The sequence below is a fragment of the Gracilinanus agilis genome, chromosome 1, assembly GCF_016433145.1.
Source record: "Gracilinanus agilis isolate LMUSP501 chromosome 1, AgileGrace, whole genome shotgun sequence".
Taxonomy (NCBI): domain Eukaryota; kingdom Metazoa; phylum Chordata; class Mammalia; order Didelphimorphia; family Didelphidae; genus Gracilinanus; species Gracilinanus agilis.
The window spans coordinates 387,987,118-388,003,261 of NC_058130.1; positions in this window are offsets into that span (position 1 = coordinate 387,987,118).

Here is a 16,144-nt window from a genome sequence, read left to right on the forward strand (position 1 = left end):
ACACCTTCCTTCAAGATGGATGCCTCAGCTACCCTCTGAGCCCAGAGTATGTTGTCTCTTTCCCTCTTCTCCCCTCTTGATAACTAACAGACAAAATACACTAAATAGAACTATTGAAACACAAAGGGTTTAATTGTTTGCAGGATGTTGGTTAGGAAGGTGGATTAAAGGAAAGCCCTATCAGTTATCTCAGGAACCTCAGATGGGGGAAGGGAAGTAAAGATGGAATCTAAGTAAGGACCTGCCTCACTCAGTTTTACAAAATGCTATCTAAAGGGAATAAATGATGATTTGATTAAATTATAAATAATGCTGTCAATTAGATAACTCTTCACAGATTTAACTCCTCTCTAATTTCTCTCCTTATAAACTCCACAGCCACTAAGGTAAGGGAGGGAAGGCAGGGTGGTATTGGGAAAGGAAGATATAAAGGGTCTATCTAAAATAATAATTTCTTAAGTAAATATATCAATGCCAGGCTAAATTTCAATATTGAAGCTAGATAATCTAAGAGCTCGCTCATTGACTTCCTCCCTTCACGGAAGATCCAGTCAACTGCCTCTCCTCAAGATTCTAAAACCTCTAACAGCTTTTTGGAACTCAGCCAAAGCTAGAAAAAACTATAATCCCCAATTCTGTATACTACAGCAGTGACTGGGTTTATTTGCTATTGGCTTTTTTTCTTTTTGCCTTTCTTTATAATCTTAGCATTTAGCACAGTGAACTTGGTGCTTAATATATAGTAGGAATTTTTCTGCTGAATGGCTAATAAAACCTTTGCAACAAGTATGCCCAGTCACACAAAACAAAAAATGTATGGCCCATTTTGCAGCCCAAGTTCAATGCTTCTCTTCCAGGAGGTGGGTAACATGTTTTTTTTCATGAGTTCTTTGGAATTAGAACACATTTATATCACAGAAGTAGAGGAATTTAGATATGAAAATTTACATAGTTATCAGATTGCTTGATTGCTTTTCTTTTTTACATCATCATATGATGGATAAGGAAAATATCTATTGAAATAACTAAGATAGGGGTAGCTAGGTGGCTCAGTGGACAGAGAGCTAGATCTGGCGTCAGTAGGACTTGGATTCACATTTAGCTATGTGTCCCTGGGCAAGTCACTTAACTTCAAATTGCCTAGTTCTTACCAATTCTTCTGCCTTGGAACCTATATTTTTATCAATATATTAAAAGAAAAAAACCTTACCTTCTATCATAGAATCAATATTGTGTATTGGTTCCAAGGCAGAGGAGCTATAAGGGCTAGGAAATGGGGGCTAAGTAACCTATTCAAGATCATACAGCTAAAAAGTATCTGATATTTGAACCCAGGACCTCCTGTCTCTAGGTCTTGGCTCTCAAGCCACTGAACCACATAATTGTCCCTACTTGTATCAATTCTAAGACGGAAGGTAGGGGCTTAAAAAAAAGAAAAAGAAAGAACTAAGGTAAAAACAAAACATCAATTTTTAAAAATATCCCAAATCTTTTTTCCATTCTGAGATTGTACAAAAGCAACACATAAAAGTAGGTAGATAGAAAACTTTTTAATTTTAATTTTTTAAAAAACTCTTCCCTTCCATCTTAGAATCAATTCTAAGACAGAAGAGCAGTAAGAACTAGGCAACGGGGGTTAAGTGACTTGCCCAGGGTCACACAGCTACGAAGTGTCTGAGGCCAGATTTGAACCCAGGACTTCCTGTCTATAGGCCTGACTCTCAATCCACTGAGCCACCCAGCTGCCCCAGAAAACTTTTAAACTAGTATTTATAGACTCACCCATCACAGAATGGGTTTTCTTAAAATGAATGAAGTGATGAATGAGAAAGGATTTGTATTAGCTTTGTACCCAGCCCTGTGCTAAGGGTCTGGGAAGTCACAGAGAATATAAGTGGAGGTAGAGGGCAGTCCTACTATATTGCTCTTTTTAGTGGCAATGATAGCATTTATTTGATCACTCTTACCAGAGCAGGCATAAGAAGTCAAACAAAGGGTTGAAAATGAGGTTTGTGCATGGAGGAAGAAGAGATGGCAATATGCCTACATGGGCTAAGGTTTCCTGGAAGATCGTTGGCTCAGAAGCAGAAAAAAAGAGCCAGGTGAGATTTCATCTCGGTGGAGTAATATTTCTCTAAGTGGGTGCAGAGGTCTATCATTGCTAAGTAACTTTTCCCGTTATCTTGGCATTTTCATGCCTTATGTTATCCCTGAGGAAATCTTTTGAGTCAGAATATACTACAGACTGTTCACAGTCACGAACGCATGAGATAAAAATGATGACTCACTCAAATAAACAAATCTGGAATCAGAAGGTAGGAGTAAAAAAAGGCAATTTATTCCCTTCATGAAATGGGGCACTTCAAGGATGGGCTAAGAAGTGCCAACGGGCTAGGCAGCAAGCAGGCATCATATACAAGTCTCCTCCCCTTTCCCCTGCACTGAATCTTGATTCACAATCTAAAACACCTGAAATTGGATTGTAGTTTCTTCTAACCCAGTTCAGATGAAATAAGGGGAGCAAATGAGCTGCTCATTGTCCATTCTTTCTTCCCTCACTCCTTTTCCTAAATTTGTCCTGAGTCTCTTCAATCAGCAAAAGGTAACACACTAGCCTTTGTAGACCGAATGCTCATTCTGAGAATAGCACACTCAATTCTATCTCACTCATGAAAATGAAGAAAATGAAAATGTCTTAGTGGAAATCTATCAGGCCAGCAACAGAGGCATTCTTTTGCTTGGCTTTTGATCTTTTCTCTGTCTCTCTTTACACCCTTCATTCCACCTGGCTGTTTTTTTATACCAGATTGCAAGCTCAATAATCAGCTCCCTCCATACCTTTAACTCCCCTCTATCTCTCTGATCCTTCAGTACTGTCTTCAACTATACCCATTGCCTCCAACCTTAAAAAAACTACCTTCATTAGACCTCACTATACCTTCAAACAATTGTCTCTCCTTTTCTTAGCAAAAGAAAAAGACAAGGCTATATATAGCCTTTGCTTCCTCTCCTTTCATTCACTCCTCAACTCTTTGTAATTTGGTTTCTGACTTCATCCATCAACTGAAATTATTCTCTCTGAAGCTACAGTGATCTATTAATTGTCAAATTTTTTCTTAATCTTCATTCTTCCTGATCAATCTGTTGCATTTGACACTATTGACCACTTTTTCTTCTTGGGTAAACTTCTTTGGGATTTTCATGAAACAACTCTTTCCTAGTGCTCCTTTCAGTCTAATTGCTCTTTTAAAAACAAACAACCAAAAACCTTTACCTTCCATCTTAGAATCAATACTATTTATTGGTTTTAAGGCAGAAGAGCAGTAAGGGAGGGGTAGGCCATGGAGATTAAGTGACTTACCCAGGTTCACAGAGTTATGAAGTAACTAAGGCCAGATTTGGACCCAGGACCTTCCATCTCCAGGCCTGGCTCTTTATCCACCGAGTCACCTAGCTGCCCCCAACTGCTTCTTTTTAGTCTTTTGCTGGCTTTCCATTTATATTCTCCCTAATTAAGGCTCTCTAATGGACACTTTTCTTTTCTCTTATAATCCTCATGTATATGTAACCCCAGAACTCAGGTAGGCAGTCTTGGCAACATCCACAGGGTTCAGCTGTACAGAAGTCTTAGGACTTACCCCAGCGAGGAAATCAGGACAGAACACAAACAGTGTCAGGGACGGCAAGTGGAAGCAGATGAATGAATGAACTTGATTGGAAAATAGAGCATATAGATGAGATCAAAGGCAGATTTTGTCATGCCCTTAATACAAGTCAGGATCTGGAACATCAGGGTAGATTGATACCTTTCTGGGTAACCATTACGTCTCTCTGTCATAGGGGCTCCCTATAGCCTCCAGGATCAAATATCAATATCAAATATCCAAAAATGCTATTTGGTGTTCAAAACCCTTTATAACCTAGACCCCTTCTACCTTTCTGGTCTTTTTACATCTTACTCCCCAATACATATTCTTCAGTCCAGTGACACTGACCTTCTGACTGTTCTTTGAACAAGACATTTCATTTCTCTGCTCTGGGCATTTTCTCTAGCCTCCATTCTGACCACTGACCTCTCTTGGCTTCTTAATTCCCAATCAAAATCCTATCTTATTTGGTAAGCCCTTCCCAGCCTCTCTGAATCTTAGTCCCTTCCCTATGAACTATTTCCTGTTTATTCTGGGTTTGGCTCATCCATATTTGTTTGCTTGTTTCTCCCCCTCCCCTATCTAGATGGTGAGCTCCTTGAAGCAGGGACCATCTTTTCGCTTTTTGTGTCATCAGTGCTAGGCACAGTATAGGCACTTAATACATATTTATTGACTGAATGAATGATTGACTGGTTTGGGAGACATAGTTGTCCTCAATTTTTTCTGAGGAAAAAGCACAAGAAAACAACTTTTCTTTAAAGAATGAGGAATTCGGTTTGGTTATAAGAAGGAACTTCTTGAGAGGGAAACTCCTTAAACATTAGACTACATTCTGAAGTAATATTTTGCAATATTCTTAGGGAATTTTTAAAGGAATTGGAGATTTTCATCTTCTCAACCCAGTTTCAGTGTGGTCCTGCCTGAAGGCAGGGAATGGACTAGAATGCTAGATGATCTTCCAGAACTTTCTAGCTATAAGATTAGAGTTCCTTAGTGTTAGTATAAGGACACTGAATTTCCTGTCTTTTTGTTTTATCTTTGGGACCAATCCCAAGGAGCTAGCTATGTTTGCAAGATTAACCAGACAAGTCATGCACTTAATCCAGTCTCTACTAGTTGAGATTGCTAAAAATATTGGCTCAATATACTCTGACCTATTGTCGGTGTTGTATGTACACAAGATTAGTGAGCCTGATTTTCTTGCTCATATAAGATCAAATCAAGGTGGTTTTAAGAAGCAAAGGACCAGGGTTAATGGGTTATGTAGAGATTTCCACTTTTTTTTAACCCTTTTATTCTCTCTTAGAATCAATACTATGTATTAGTTCTAAGGCAAAAGTCTTAAGGACTGGACAATGGGAGTTAAGTAACTTGCCCAGGGTGACACAGCTAGGAAGTGTATGAGGTCAGATTGGAACTCAGGGCTTCTCATCTATGGGTCTGACTCTCCATCCACTAAGCTGCCTAGTTGTTCTCTACTTAAAAAAAAATTAACCATTCTTATGATTTTATTTGCTGAGTAAGCACCTTGATGAGTTGCTTCCTCTATCTCATCTGTAATTAGATGAACTCAGGTCCTCTTACTCCAAATCTAGAACTTTATACTACACCACATTGCTTACTTTCTTTTCATTTTCTGTGTATACAATATTCAAGTGATCTAGCTGTCATTGCTTATTCTCAATATGTGATTGGCTGACCCACGTCATTTTTGCAGCAAACATACTTCTTATTACCCCTAGAGCTTATGGAAGCAGATGAACAATTCCTCCTTGCTTTTGGTCTTACAAGTATTCAAATTATCAAAGTCTAGGGCTTTTGGTCTAAGCTGGATTTAAAAAATTATTAATCTTTCTTTAACTATCAGTTCTAAAACAAGGCTATGCTTTCTTCCAGATCAACCCAAGAAGGTCTGTTCTTGAAGTAATTAGGGCTTGACCTGAAAAGGGCAAGGGACTTTTGACTGATCTGCCTAAGAGATATACCCTTCCTGCCCCATCATTCCCTGAAAGGTTAAGGGGAAAGTTTAGACTGACAGAAGGCAAAAATCTTTGATTGCTTCAGTTAATGGAAGTATCCTTTGAATTCACCTTTGACCAGCAAGAAAGGAGAATCCTTGAGGGAAGCAGTCAAAGAAGGATTAAATGGTTTCAAGAAAAAACGATCCCCCAAAGGTGTGACTATTGTTTTATTTGATGAAGCAAACTGAAAATTAAACTGTTACATAAACTCTTGACTCCCCATCTTGGCTGTGAAAAATTCCTTCCTCAAGAGCTCTATAAACTGTGAGTTCAAAATGACTTGTATTAAAGAAATATCCAAAGGGCTTGACAGGTTTCTCTCTAAGTAGAAATGCCTAGTCAAAAATAATAATAATTAATAAAAATCACTTCTGGTAGACTTGTGCCCAAAACATAGTATTCAGAGTTTTTCCTCACCCTTGAACAAACTGGAATCATTTAAGGAGCTACTATGGTCTTCTCCTCTGCAGTTCTCTGCATTCACACACTCAGAGGTTAAAACTGGGATTGGAAATTAGAAACACAGTAAAAAGTCATATTTTCAAAGTTCTTATCTTTTTATTCCACTTCTGCGTCTCCATGATCATGCCGTTTTTGTCATTTTTTTTCATCTGACTCTTTGTGACTCGGTTTGGCAGAGATACTGTAGTGGTTTACCATTTCCTTTTCCTGCTCATTTTATTGACGAGGAAACTGAGACCAACAGGGTTAATTGACACTTGCCTAGGGTCACATAGCTAATAAATGTCTGAGGCTGGATTTGAACTCAGGAGGATGAGCCTTCCTGACTGTCCACTGTGCCACCTACCTGCCCAAGTTATTGTTCAGTCGTTCAGCTGGTGTATGCTTCATGACCCTATTTGGGGATTTCTCAGCAAAGATACTGGATTGGTTTGCCATTTCCTTCCCCAGTAGATGAAGGCAAATGGTTGAGTGTCTAAGGTGAGATTTGAATTTAGGTCTTCCTGACTCCAGGATCAGGGCTCTATCCACTGAGCCACATGCTCATGTTATTCCTACTTTTCCTCCAAAGTCTTAGTTAGGCTCCTGCTACTGTCATTTTGCTCATATGCTTTTCAAGTCTTCATACCCAGAGTTCCTGGAGCCCTGCCTTTTTTCTACTTTATTTGATTTCTATGTTCCTTTACTACTTTCTCGGTTTCTTTTAAGCATTCTCTTCCACCAGCCTACTCTTTCCCACTGAGTATTTCTATGACAAAAGAAAAGGATACGCAGACATGGTGAATATGACATACGTGGTAAGTCTTTCTACACATACTTAGGATGTCAGGGATATGAGAACCACATATCTCATTTAGTTCAGGACAATAAAGTCTCCAAATTTTCTTTGTCATTAAAAAAAAAGGGAAAAAATCTTCCTTGAGCCAATTACTTCACTACTGACTGTGTCAGCAGAAATGAGTGGGGTGGGGGGTTAATGGATGGTTTACAGACTCTCTGTTGCTCCCCCTCCCCATCATGAATCCATTCTATTGCAGGCTGGAGCAGGCTGCTCCCCCCTGAAGGAGGATGATGAGCACCCCGAGGTGAATGTGCTTGAAACCAAAATGTGCCCAAGAAAGACCAGAGACCCAGGTAGATAAAAAACAAACAAACAAAAAAAAAAACCAGTACAAACAGAAGGAATAACACCAGATTGGGATCAGAAGAGCTAGCTTTAATCCTAGTTTTGTTGTTGAATTGCTTTTTCTTTTTTTAAACTCTTACCTTCCATCTTGTAATCAATACTATATATTGGTTCCAAGGCAGAAGAACAGTAAGGGCTATGCAATGGGGGTTAAGTGACTTGCCCAGGGTCACACAGCTACGAAGTGTCTGAGGTCACATTTGAACCCAGGACCTCCCATCTCTAGGCCTGGATCTCTATCCACTGAGCCACCTAGCTGCCCCCTCCCCTTTAATTGCTTTGTAACTGGCAAATTGCTTAATTTTTCTGACCTCTAGCTTCTTTGCTATCTAACAGGATTTTATAGAATTCAAAGGAAATAATGCAGGTGAATCCCTTTGCAAATTTAAGATTAGTATCTCCATTTTGTAGGCTAGGAAACTAAGACTCAGAGAAATCCATCAATTTGCCCAAGGTCATACAGCTAGGGAGAGACAACTGTCATAGTGGATAGAGATTTGACCTCAGAGTCAAAGAGACCTGGGTTCAAATCTCTTATCTTGGGCATATTGGCTGTTCGAGCCTAGACAAGGTACTACTCCATACCACTTTTTTTTTTTTGCAACATAATCTATTTTAATACATAATTAAAGCCTAAAGTTTTTCATTTCAACTCAGACCAGCTAAGTTTTTACTTTAATCAAATCACTCAAATATGCTTTCTGTATCCTGTTTAAGAAAACAGAGAAGAGAGGGCTTGGCAGGGAAAGTTAATGAGTGCTGTTTCAAATATATTGAATTTTTTTTTGCATTTTTAAAAAATTTAGAATATTTTCCATGGTTACATGATTCATGATTCCTCACCCCCACTTCCTTCTCCACTCCCCATTAACCCAGAGGACAAGCAATTCCTCTGGGTTATATAAGAATCATTGTTCAAAACCTATTTCCATGTTATTAATGCCAAAACCCCAATCTTATTCCCATCGAACCACATGATTAATCCTATGTTTTTCTCTGTGTTTCTGCTCCCACAGGTCTTTCTGTGGATGTGGATAGCATTCTTTCTTATAAGTCCTCCAGAATTATCCTGGATCATTGCATTGCTGCTAGTAGAGAAATCCATTATATTCTATTGTGTCACAGTGTATCTGTCTCTATGTACAATGTTCTCCTGGTTCTGCTCCTTTCACTCTTCATCAGTTCCAGGAGGTCTTTCCAGTTCACATGGAATTCCTCCACTTTATCATTCTCCATACTACTTCTTAAGACCGTAATTATTAGAATAATTTCTGATCTGTGTTGGTAGGGGGAGCTTCTTACAAAAATGAAATCATAAGTCTGGAAAAACAATAATATCAAAAACCACAGCTAATAAACGGTGAGGCTGAGACTTGAATGTAGACCTGACTCCCAGCCCAGACAGTGCTCCTTCTCCTATGGCATTCTTTGGAAGGAAATCTCCAGTATATTAATGTCAGGTAATCACACATATCAGAAACAGCTGAAGTAAGAAAGAAGTAAAAGTAAGTCTGCTGAAATTCCAAATGGAATTTGCTCTGTCAAAGTTGAAATGGGCAGACCTCAGAGTTTCCCAAGAGAGTTACATAACATTTCTGGTAATGGCATTCAGATTGATGGATTTGCATGCATTCCCTGCCTCTGAAAAATTCTATATGACACACTCTTAAAAAGTGAATTAAAATTAATTTTCTGAATTTTGAAATAATAAGAGAAGCCCCAATATATCATGAAACCAGAGCTGGCATTTCTTGTCTCAAAATTAGAAACATTTATTTTCCTTAAAGAAAACAATGCCTACATCATCACTTTAATCTGACTGAAAATGAAAAATCCAAACCATCCAGACTTAACAATGACTTAAAGGATGTTTGAGTTCCATGGAACTCGCCTTGGGGTTCTGGGGCTATCTTACTCACCCTTAGTATGTCGCTATCATCAACAGAAAAGCTGAATCATAGTGACTCAGTTCAGATATCTTTTAAAGACCAAATGACCAACAATTTCAAGTTGAATCTAGCTCACAGACATTAATTAAAGACAAGGCACAGGAAGGGAGAGTGAGCCACTGAGAAGCTTATACTGCCTCGGGCTACTTGGACCATCTGGGGCTTATGGGACTGATCTCTTGCTCATCCTCTTTGCTTTTCTTCCAGTGAAGTAAACTAAAGGGTAGAAGAGGCTGAGTTAATCACTGAAGGAAGGGAGAAACTTAAAAAAAAAAAAAAAAGGGAAAGAGGAGGTGTGAGAATGAGAATGGGAGCAGGAGGTTGATGTCCATTCCAAGGATGGGAGATAGAATGAACAAAGACACAGATACCTATAACTAGGTATCTGTGTATCTAGAGGGCAGGATAAGAATGAGGGGATGGAAAATAATTTATGTAGTTTGGAGCCAAGAGGTATAGAGCTTTGAATGTCAGAGTAGGGAGTTTAAACTTTATTGAGTAGGCAGTGGGGTTCAATTGTTGATTTGAGGGGAGTGATCTGTTTTTTTATCAGTAGGTTAAAAAGTTTCAAATAGCAGAAGAGAGAGTAGTCAGGATAAATTATAGGCAGGAAGACCACTTAGTAAGTTATTATAGTAATCTGGGCAAGAAGATGCAAAAGACCAATTAGGGTGGTGGCTATGGAATTATAAAGAAAGGGCAGGGTGGCAGAGCTAAGACTTGAGAACTGATTCTATCTGTATATGTATGGGGAGGGACAACGGGTGAGGCTGGTGAGGGAGAGAAGAGTTAAAGATAAAAGAAATGCTTAAAACACAAAATACTCATAGGGGTACATTGGCAAATACTGAAGATAGGATTGATAAATCATAATTTTTATTATTCTCTCCCAGGACTTAACAAAAACATTACCTCTTGAATGACTTATGGGGCTGATTGAAGAGGCACTTTACTTTCACTTAAGATCTCCACTATTTGAACAACTCACAAAAGGTTTATATTTTTTTAGTAATCTAGGGCAGTGATTCCCAAAGTGGGCACCACCGCCTCCTGGTGGGTGCTGCAGCAATCCAGGGGAGCGGTGATGGCCAAGGTGCATTTGGGGGCAGTGAATAACTGTAAGGGGGTGGTGATAGTATGTGGCAGGGGGTGCTAAGTAATATTTTTTCTGGAAAGGGGGTGGTAGGCCAAAAAAGTTTGGGAACCACTGATCTAGGGTATAACTTAGACTAAATAAAAAATTTTTTTTTGCACTCTCCTTTGTGTACCAGTCACTTTTCCTCTGAAAAGTTGTTGTGGAGATCATTTCCTACTGTCCAGTCAGCACCAAGACATAAAACTCCTGACATCTTGAACTTCATATTTCAGGATTATACCATCTGTACTTAGAGTCGGAAGCATAAAGTGGAAGAGGCAACCAGGTCCTCACTTAGACACATTCTCATGTAGACAAGCAAGTGAGGACAACCACCAGAGCTGCTATGAGGGAGGGGAGAGAAATATCTTGCTGCCCCTGCTGGAAGTCTGAGGGAGAGCTTATAGAGTCCCACTCAGCACATTCAAAAGAGGAGGAAAGAGGAGAAATTGAGAGGGAGGGAGGAAGAGGGAAAGGGAATGGAGAGTTTTTCTTTTTAAGCCTATTGAGCGAATAGTGAATAGTTCCTGCTCAGTGGTTATTGCTCTTTGGCACAAGCCTTCCTCCAACTTAGCCCCCATCCCAGAGATCAAAAGACCAACCAGATTGTTGTATCATCCAAAATATAAGTCCTTGGGGACCAATAATGAATTGTTTCATCTGAAAGCTCAAATCTATCAGTGCACAGGTTACCATCAGGAAAATGATGGATGCATAAATGTTGTCTTGCTTGTTTGATTGACTGATTGAATGAAATTCTACATTCTTTGATTATGCCAAACTTGATCATAAATGAGATCTACTGTTCTTAGGCAAATTTTGTTTATTAAGTCACATATTGGCTTTTTAAAAAGACCCATGAATTGCCTCTATGAATTTTTCTCTACTGGAAGGAATATGCATTTTGTTTCACAACACGACAATCAGAGAAATATGTATTATATGATTATATATGTGTGAATGTAATATAAAAACATACCCCTTCTTCTGGACAGCATCGATCATGTAACTGAAGTGCCCCTCGGGTGCCCGGAGTCAGAAATGGCCGGTAAAAGGGTGATGTGTTTGGAAGTCTGGACTCGGGACCCAGACTGAAGTTAAGCCTGGCCAATCAGAGATGCAGGAGGAATGATGTCATTAACATGACATCAGAAAGGGGACAAGCAATAGCTTGGGCCTCTTTTACTTAGGATTCTCTCTGGCTGGATGTGCAACTTCCTCTCTTCTCTGGAGTGTTTAACACTCTGCTTGAGCCTCAGCTGGGAGCTGGAACTGACGAAGCATGGTGGGGCTTTGAGACTTTTTTAGTTAGGGCAGCCTGGTGATCTCTCTCTCTCTAACTGTTACTAATAAATAATCATAAGTTAATATGTGTTCTCCAAAGAATTTTAATCCATATATATTCATATATATATATGTATATATATACACACAAATGATATATTACCTGTCTTCTTGGGGTGTAGGGAAGGAGAAAAACATGAATTGCAAAATGTCAGAAAACATTAAAAATTATATCGATGTATAATCTGGAAAAAATAAAAGTAATTTTTTAAAAGACCCAATTCCATACATTATTTCTTTTTACTTTAGGTTAACTTGAAATTTAAATACTTAATTGAGCAATAATTGAACAAAATTTCTAGAGGGTCTAGTTAAGGAATGGGGATAAGACACTATTTTCTTTTCTTCTTTTTTTTTATGAGACTTTTTTCCATTATGAGGTGATAACCAAAAATGTATGGCACAGAAAGGATTGGGGTATACACTCAGCCCCTTTGTCCTTTTAAAACTCCCTTCTCCCACAAGTTAAATATTTGTTATCTCCAGAAAAGCATTTCAGGGTGCTTTTGAAAAAAAATTGTAAGGAGATTAATAAAATTGAAAGTAAAAAAATTGTATATATTCCCAATTCAGGAACATTCTCTGAGGAGGTTTAGGCACTGACCTATTGAAAGCTGTTACCCAGTGCTTTGCACTAGAGTTTCAATAACATCCATATATCATATATGGCCCCTGAATACCATGAAGAGTCCATTCAGTCCATTAAGCACAGAATCTTAGATAATCCACAAAGGGATACAACACATACAAAGGTGGACGGGAATAAGCATTTATTAAGCACCTGTTATGTGCTAGACACTGTGCTAAATACTTTACAAATATTTCCTTTTATCTTTATAATAATCCTGTGATTCCTTCCATTTTATTTATTTATTAAAATTTTTTTTAAACCCTTACCTTCACAGTCTTAGAATTAATACTGTGTATTGGCTCCAAGGCAGAAGAGTGGTAAGTGTAGGCAATGACTTGCCCAGGGTCACACACAGTGTCTGAGGTCAGCTTTGAACCCAGGACCTCCTGTCTCTGGACCTGACTCTCAATCCACTGAGCCACCCAGTTGCCCCCAATTCCTTCCATTTTTGGAGTTGAGTAAACTGAGGCAGACAGATTAAGTGACTTGCCAAGGATCACAGTAGAAAGTGTTTGAGTCTATATTTGCATTCAGGTCTTTGTGACTCCTTAGCTAGCATTCTATCCGCTGTGCCATCAACTGTTTTTAAGCAAATCTGTAGATACTGTTCTAGGAAAATCTAGGAGGGGAAGAACACTAATGCCCTTTTGTTCAAGAGCCTTCGGTAGCTTTTGGATGCCTGTTGATTAAAATGCACATTCATTAACTTAGCATTCAAGGCCCTCACAGTCCTGTGATAGACTAGTTTTTCAACCTTGTCTCAAGATATTCACCTTTGCATTCCCTAGTGCTATTCAAATTAGATTACAGATCTTTTTTTTCAGATGTGTGTTTGTGCTTGTCATTACCCATGCTGGGAACAGAAACCCGGTCTCCTCTCCTCCCTCACCCCAATCTTAGTATATTGATATCTTTAATCTTCTTAAAGGCCCTTACCACATTCCCCTTCTTCTAAGAAGCCTTCTTTAATTGCTCCAGATCTAAATGATCTTCTCTGACCCTGTAACATCACTCTGTTTTGGCCTCTGTTAGGTATTTGAGCATATTTCAATGTGCAGTTTAGCAATTTTTGTGCATGTTTTACCCTCCTTTCAGGATATGAGCACTTTGACAACGTGGTTTAGTTCATTCAAGATGTTTTTCCTGGACACACACTCCAGCAAGGTGGCCAAAAGAGAAAGACTGAAGGATGAACTGGAGTTCTCTGAGCTACAGACGCGTCCATGAGGCAGCTCTGTCCTATGATTTGACCTCCAGAGTGTGCAGTTCTAGAGAGAGCACAGAGAAGACTTCCTCTGGGTGAGATAATTCTCTCTCTTCTAGTCTGAGCTGAGATCTTGCCTTACTTTTGGCTGAAGAGTTTGTTCTTGTTTCTGGTATAGTCTAATCTAGATCACTTGTTTGATTTCTATCCGAAAGGGGTTTAGTCACTATTCACTATCTTTTGAGTGACTAGAATTTGGTCAAGAGGGACCAAGTTGTGTTGTGTAAGATAATACACAGTATGTAAGATAAAAGTGTCCTCCTAAAGATACTTTAGGAAATGATTTTCTTTTATTTGAAGGGGAGCACATAGAATTCTAGACCGGCACCCCTTTTGGAGACTTGGAGGAAAAATTGCCTAGCTTTAGAAGTCCAGGGACTTGCTTGCCCCTCCAATAATAGTATCTATAACAATAATTCACTTTTATTTGTGAGTCTGGTAAACATCTGTGAGTCTGTAGGATTTACAAAAAGTACTTTTCTCACAGTACCCATTTGAGGTAGAAAATGTAAATTTTATTATTTCTATTTTGCAATTTTGGAAACTGAGTTTCAGAAGTGAAATTACATGCTCACAGATTCAATTCTTCTTCCTTTAAATCTGTTCACTATGAGGAAGTTATGTTCACTATTTGTTTGATATGAAAGAAGTCAACCTCAGTGTTTGCTTTTCTTATCCTGAATTTCCAGTGGCATGCCCAAGGTCATAAGATGATGAGATTATAATATTAGACATGGAAGGGTCCTTAGCTTTAGTCCAGTGTTGGCCAAGGTTTTCATTTTTTGAGTTCACATGCCTAGAGGGCAACTTCAAGCTGTCTATGAGCGTCCCCTCCCCCCTTTCCTGCATTACCCAAGGAGTGGAGAAAGGAAGTGCTTGTTTTGGACAGCTGGACAGAGGGGCAGGGCATGCAAAAATGTCCTTGGGCACTGGGAAGAGGGAGAACAGAGCAGCTCCCCTGTGTTGGGGCTGGCATGTATGCCAATACTTTGACAATGCTGCTCTAGTCCAACCCTCTTTTTTTCTAGGTAGAAAAAACAGAGGGCTTGGAGAATTTAAATGTTTTTCCTAAGGTCATTAGATAGTGGCAGAATTAGATTTAAACTCAGGTAATTTGACTCCAAATAATAATAACACCCTCATGTCTCTTTAGGGTTTGTATGTAATTTTACATACATTATCTCATTTGGTCCTCACAATAGTCCAAAGAGATTACTATTAATATCTCCATTTAATAGATGAGGAAACAAACTTAAGCTGAGTGACCAGTCCAAACTCTCAGGCTGGATCTGAACCCACATTTTCCTGACTCTAGTTCCAGTACTCTACCTACTACATCAAGCAGTATACTATCTTCCTTCCTTCCTACCTTCTCCCTCCCTCCCTCCCTCCATCCTTTCCTTCCTTCCTCCCTCCCTTCCTTCCTCCCTTCTTTCCTTCTTCCCTTCCTTCCTTCCTTCCTTCCTTCCTTCCTTCCTCTCTCACTTCCTTCCTCCCTTTCTTCCTTCTTCCCTTCCTCCTTCCCTCTCTCCCTCCCTTCCTTCATTCCTTTGTTCCTTCATTCCTTCTTTTTTTCTTCCCTTCCTCCCTTCCTGTTTTGCTTTCTCTCTTACTTTTTGTTTTAGGAACAACTCTAAGATAGAAGGGCAATGACTAGCAATTGGGGTAAAGTGACTTGCTCAGGGTCACACAGTTAGGAAGTGTCTGAGATAAAATTTAAACCCAAGTCCTCCCAACTCCAGGCCTGGTACTCTATCTATTGTGAACCTCATTAATGGATCCAAGCAAAACAGCAATACTGAGCCACCTTGCTGCCCCCAGTGTAGTTTCCAGTGTACACTCCACTGTCTCTTGACTTGTCGGTCAGCTTTTCAATGAAGAAGTGCAAAGTATTTTCCTGAGCAGGCCAAAGGTTATGGAGTGCCTCCAAGTTCATTTTCTTCCCTGTTCTCATTTCTAAGTTATTAGGCTTCATAAGCTCTCAGGAGTCATGACCAATGACTGGGTCATGCACAATAATTCTTGGTCAAGCTCAAATGACCAGACAGGACATGAGGCCAGAATCTTAGTCATAGCAGTACAGACATTAGTGAGAGAAAGAAAAGATTTCATGGAGACCACCAACATGGTCACATATGATAAGCCAAGTTATGGTTCCCTGGCGAATACCAGTGGTTTATCTCTCTAGAAGGCCACAGAGAAGTATACGGGGGGGGGGGGGGAATCCATTTCAGTAGACATTAAAATATCCATTCCATCTGGTGCTTTCTGTAACATGTGTCTTTAAGTACGTAAGACTATTTATATTTAAGATATACCTGTCTTGTATATGGCCTAGGGTGGAATGAATAGGAGGTTCAGTCTATTTTTGCAGAGTAGAAGGGCCTTTTTACCTTTACTGCTACCAATTGATCCCACAATCCTATGACCTTAGGCATGTCACTGAAAATGAAAGGTAAGAATAGCAAATCTTTCCTGTCAAATAAATGGTGAAACATAGCT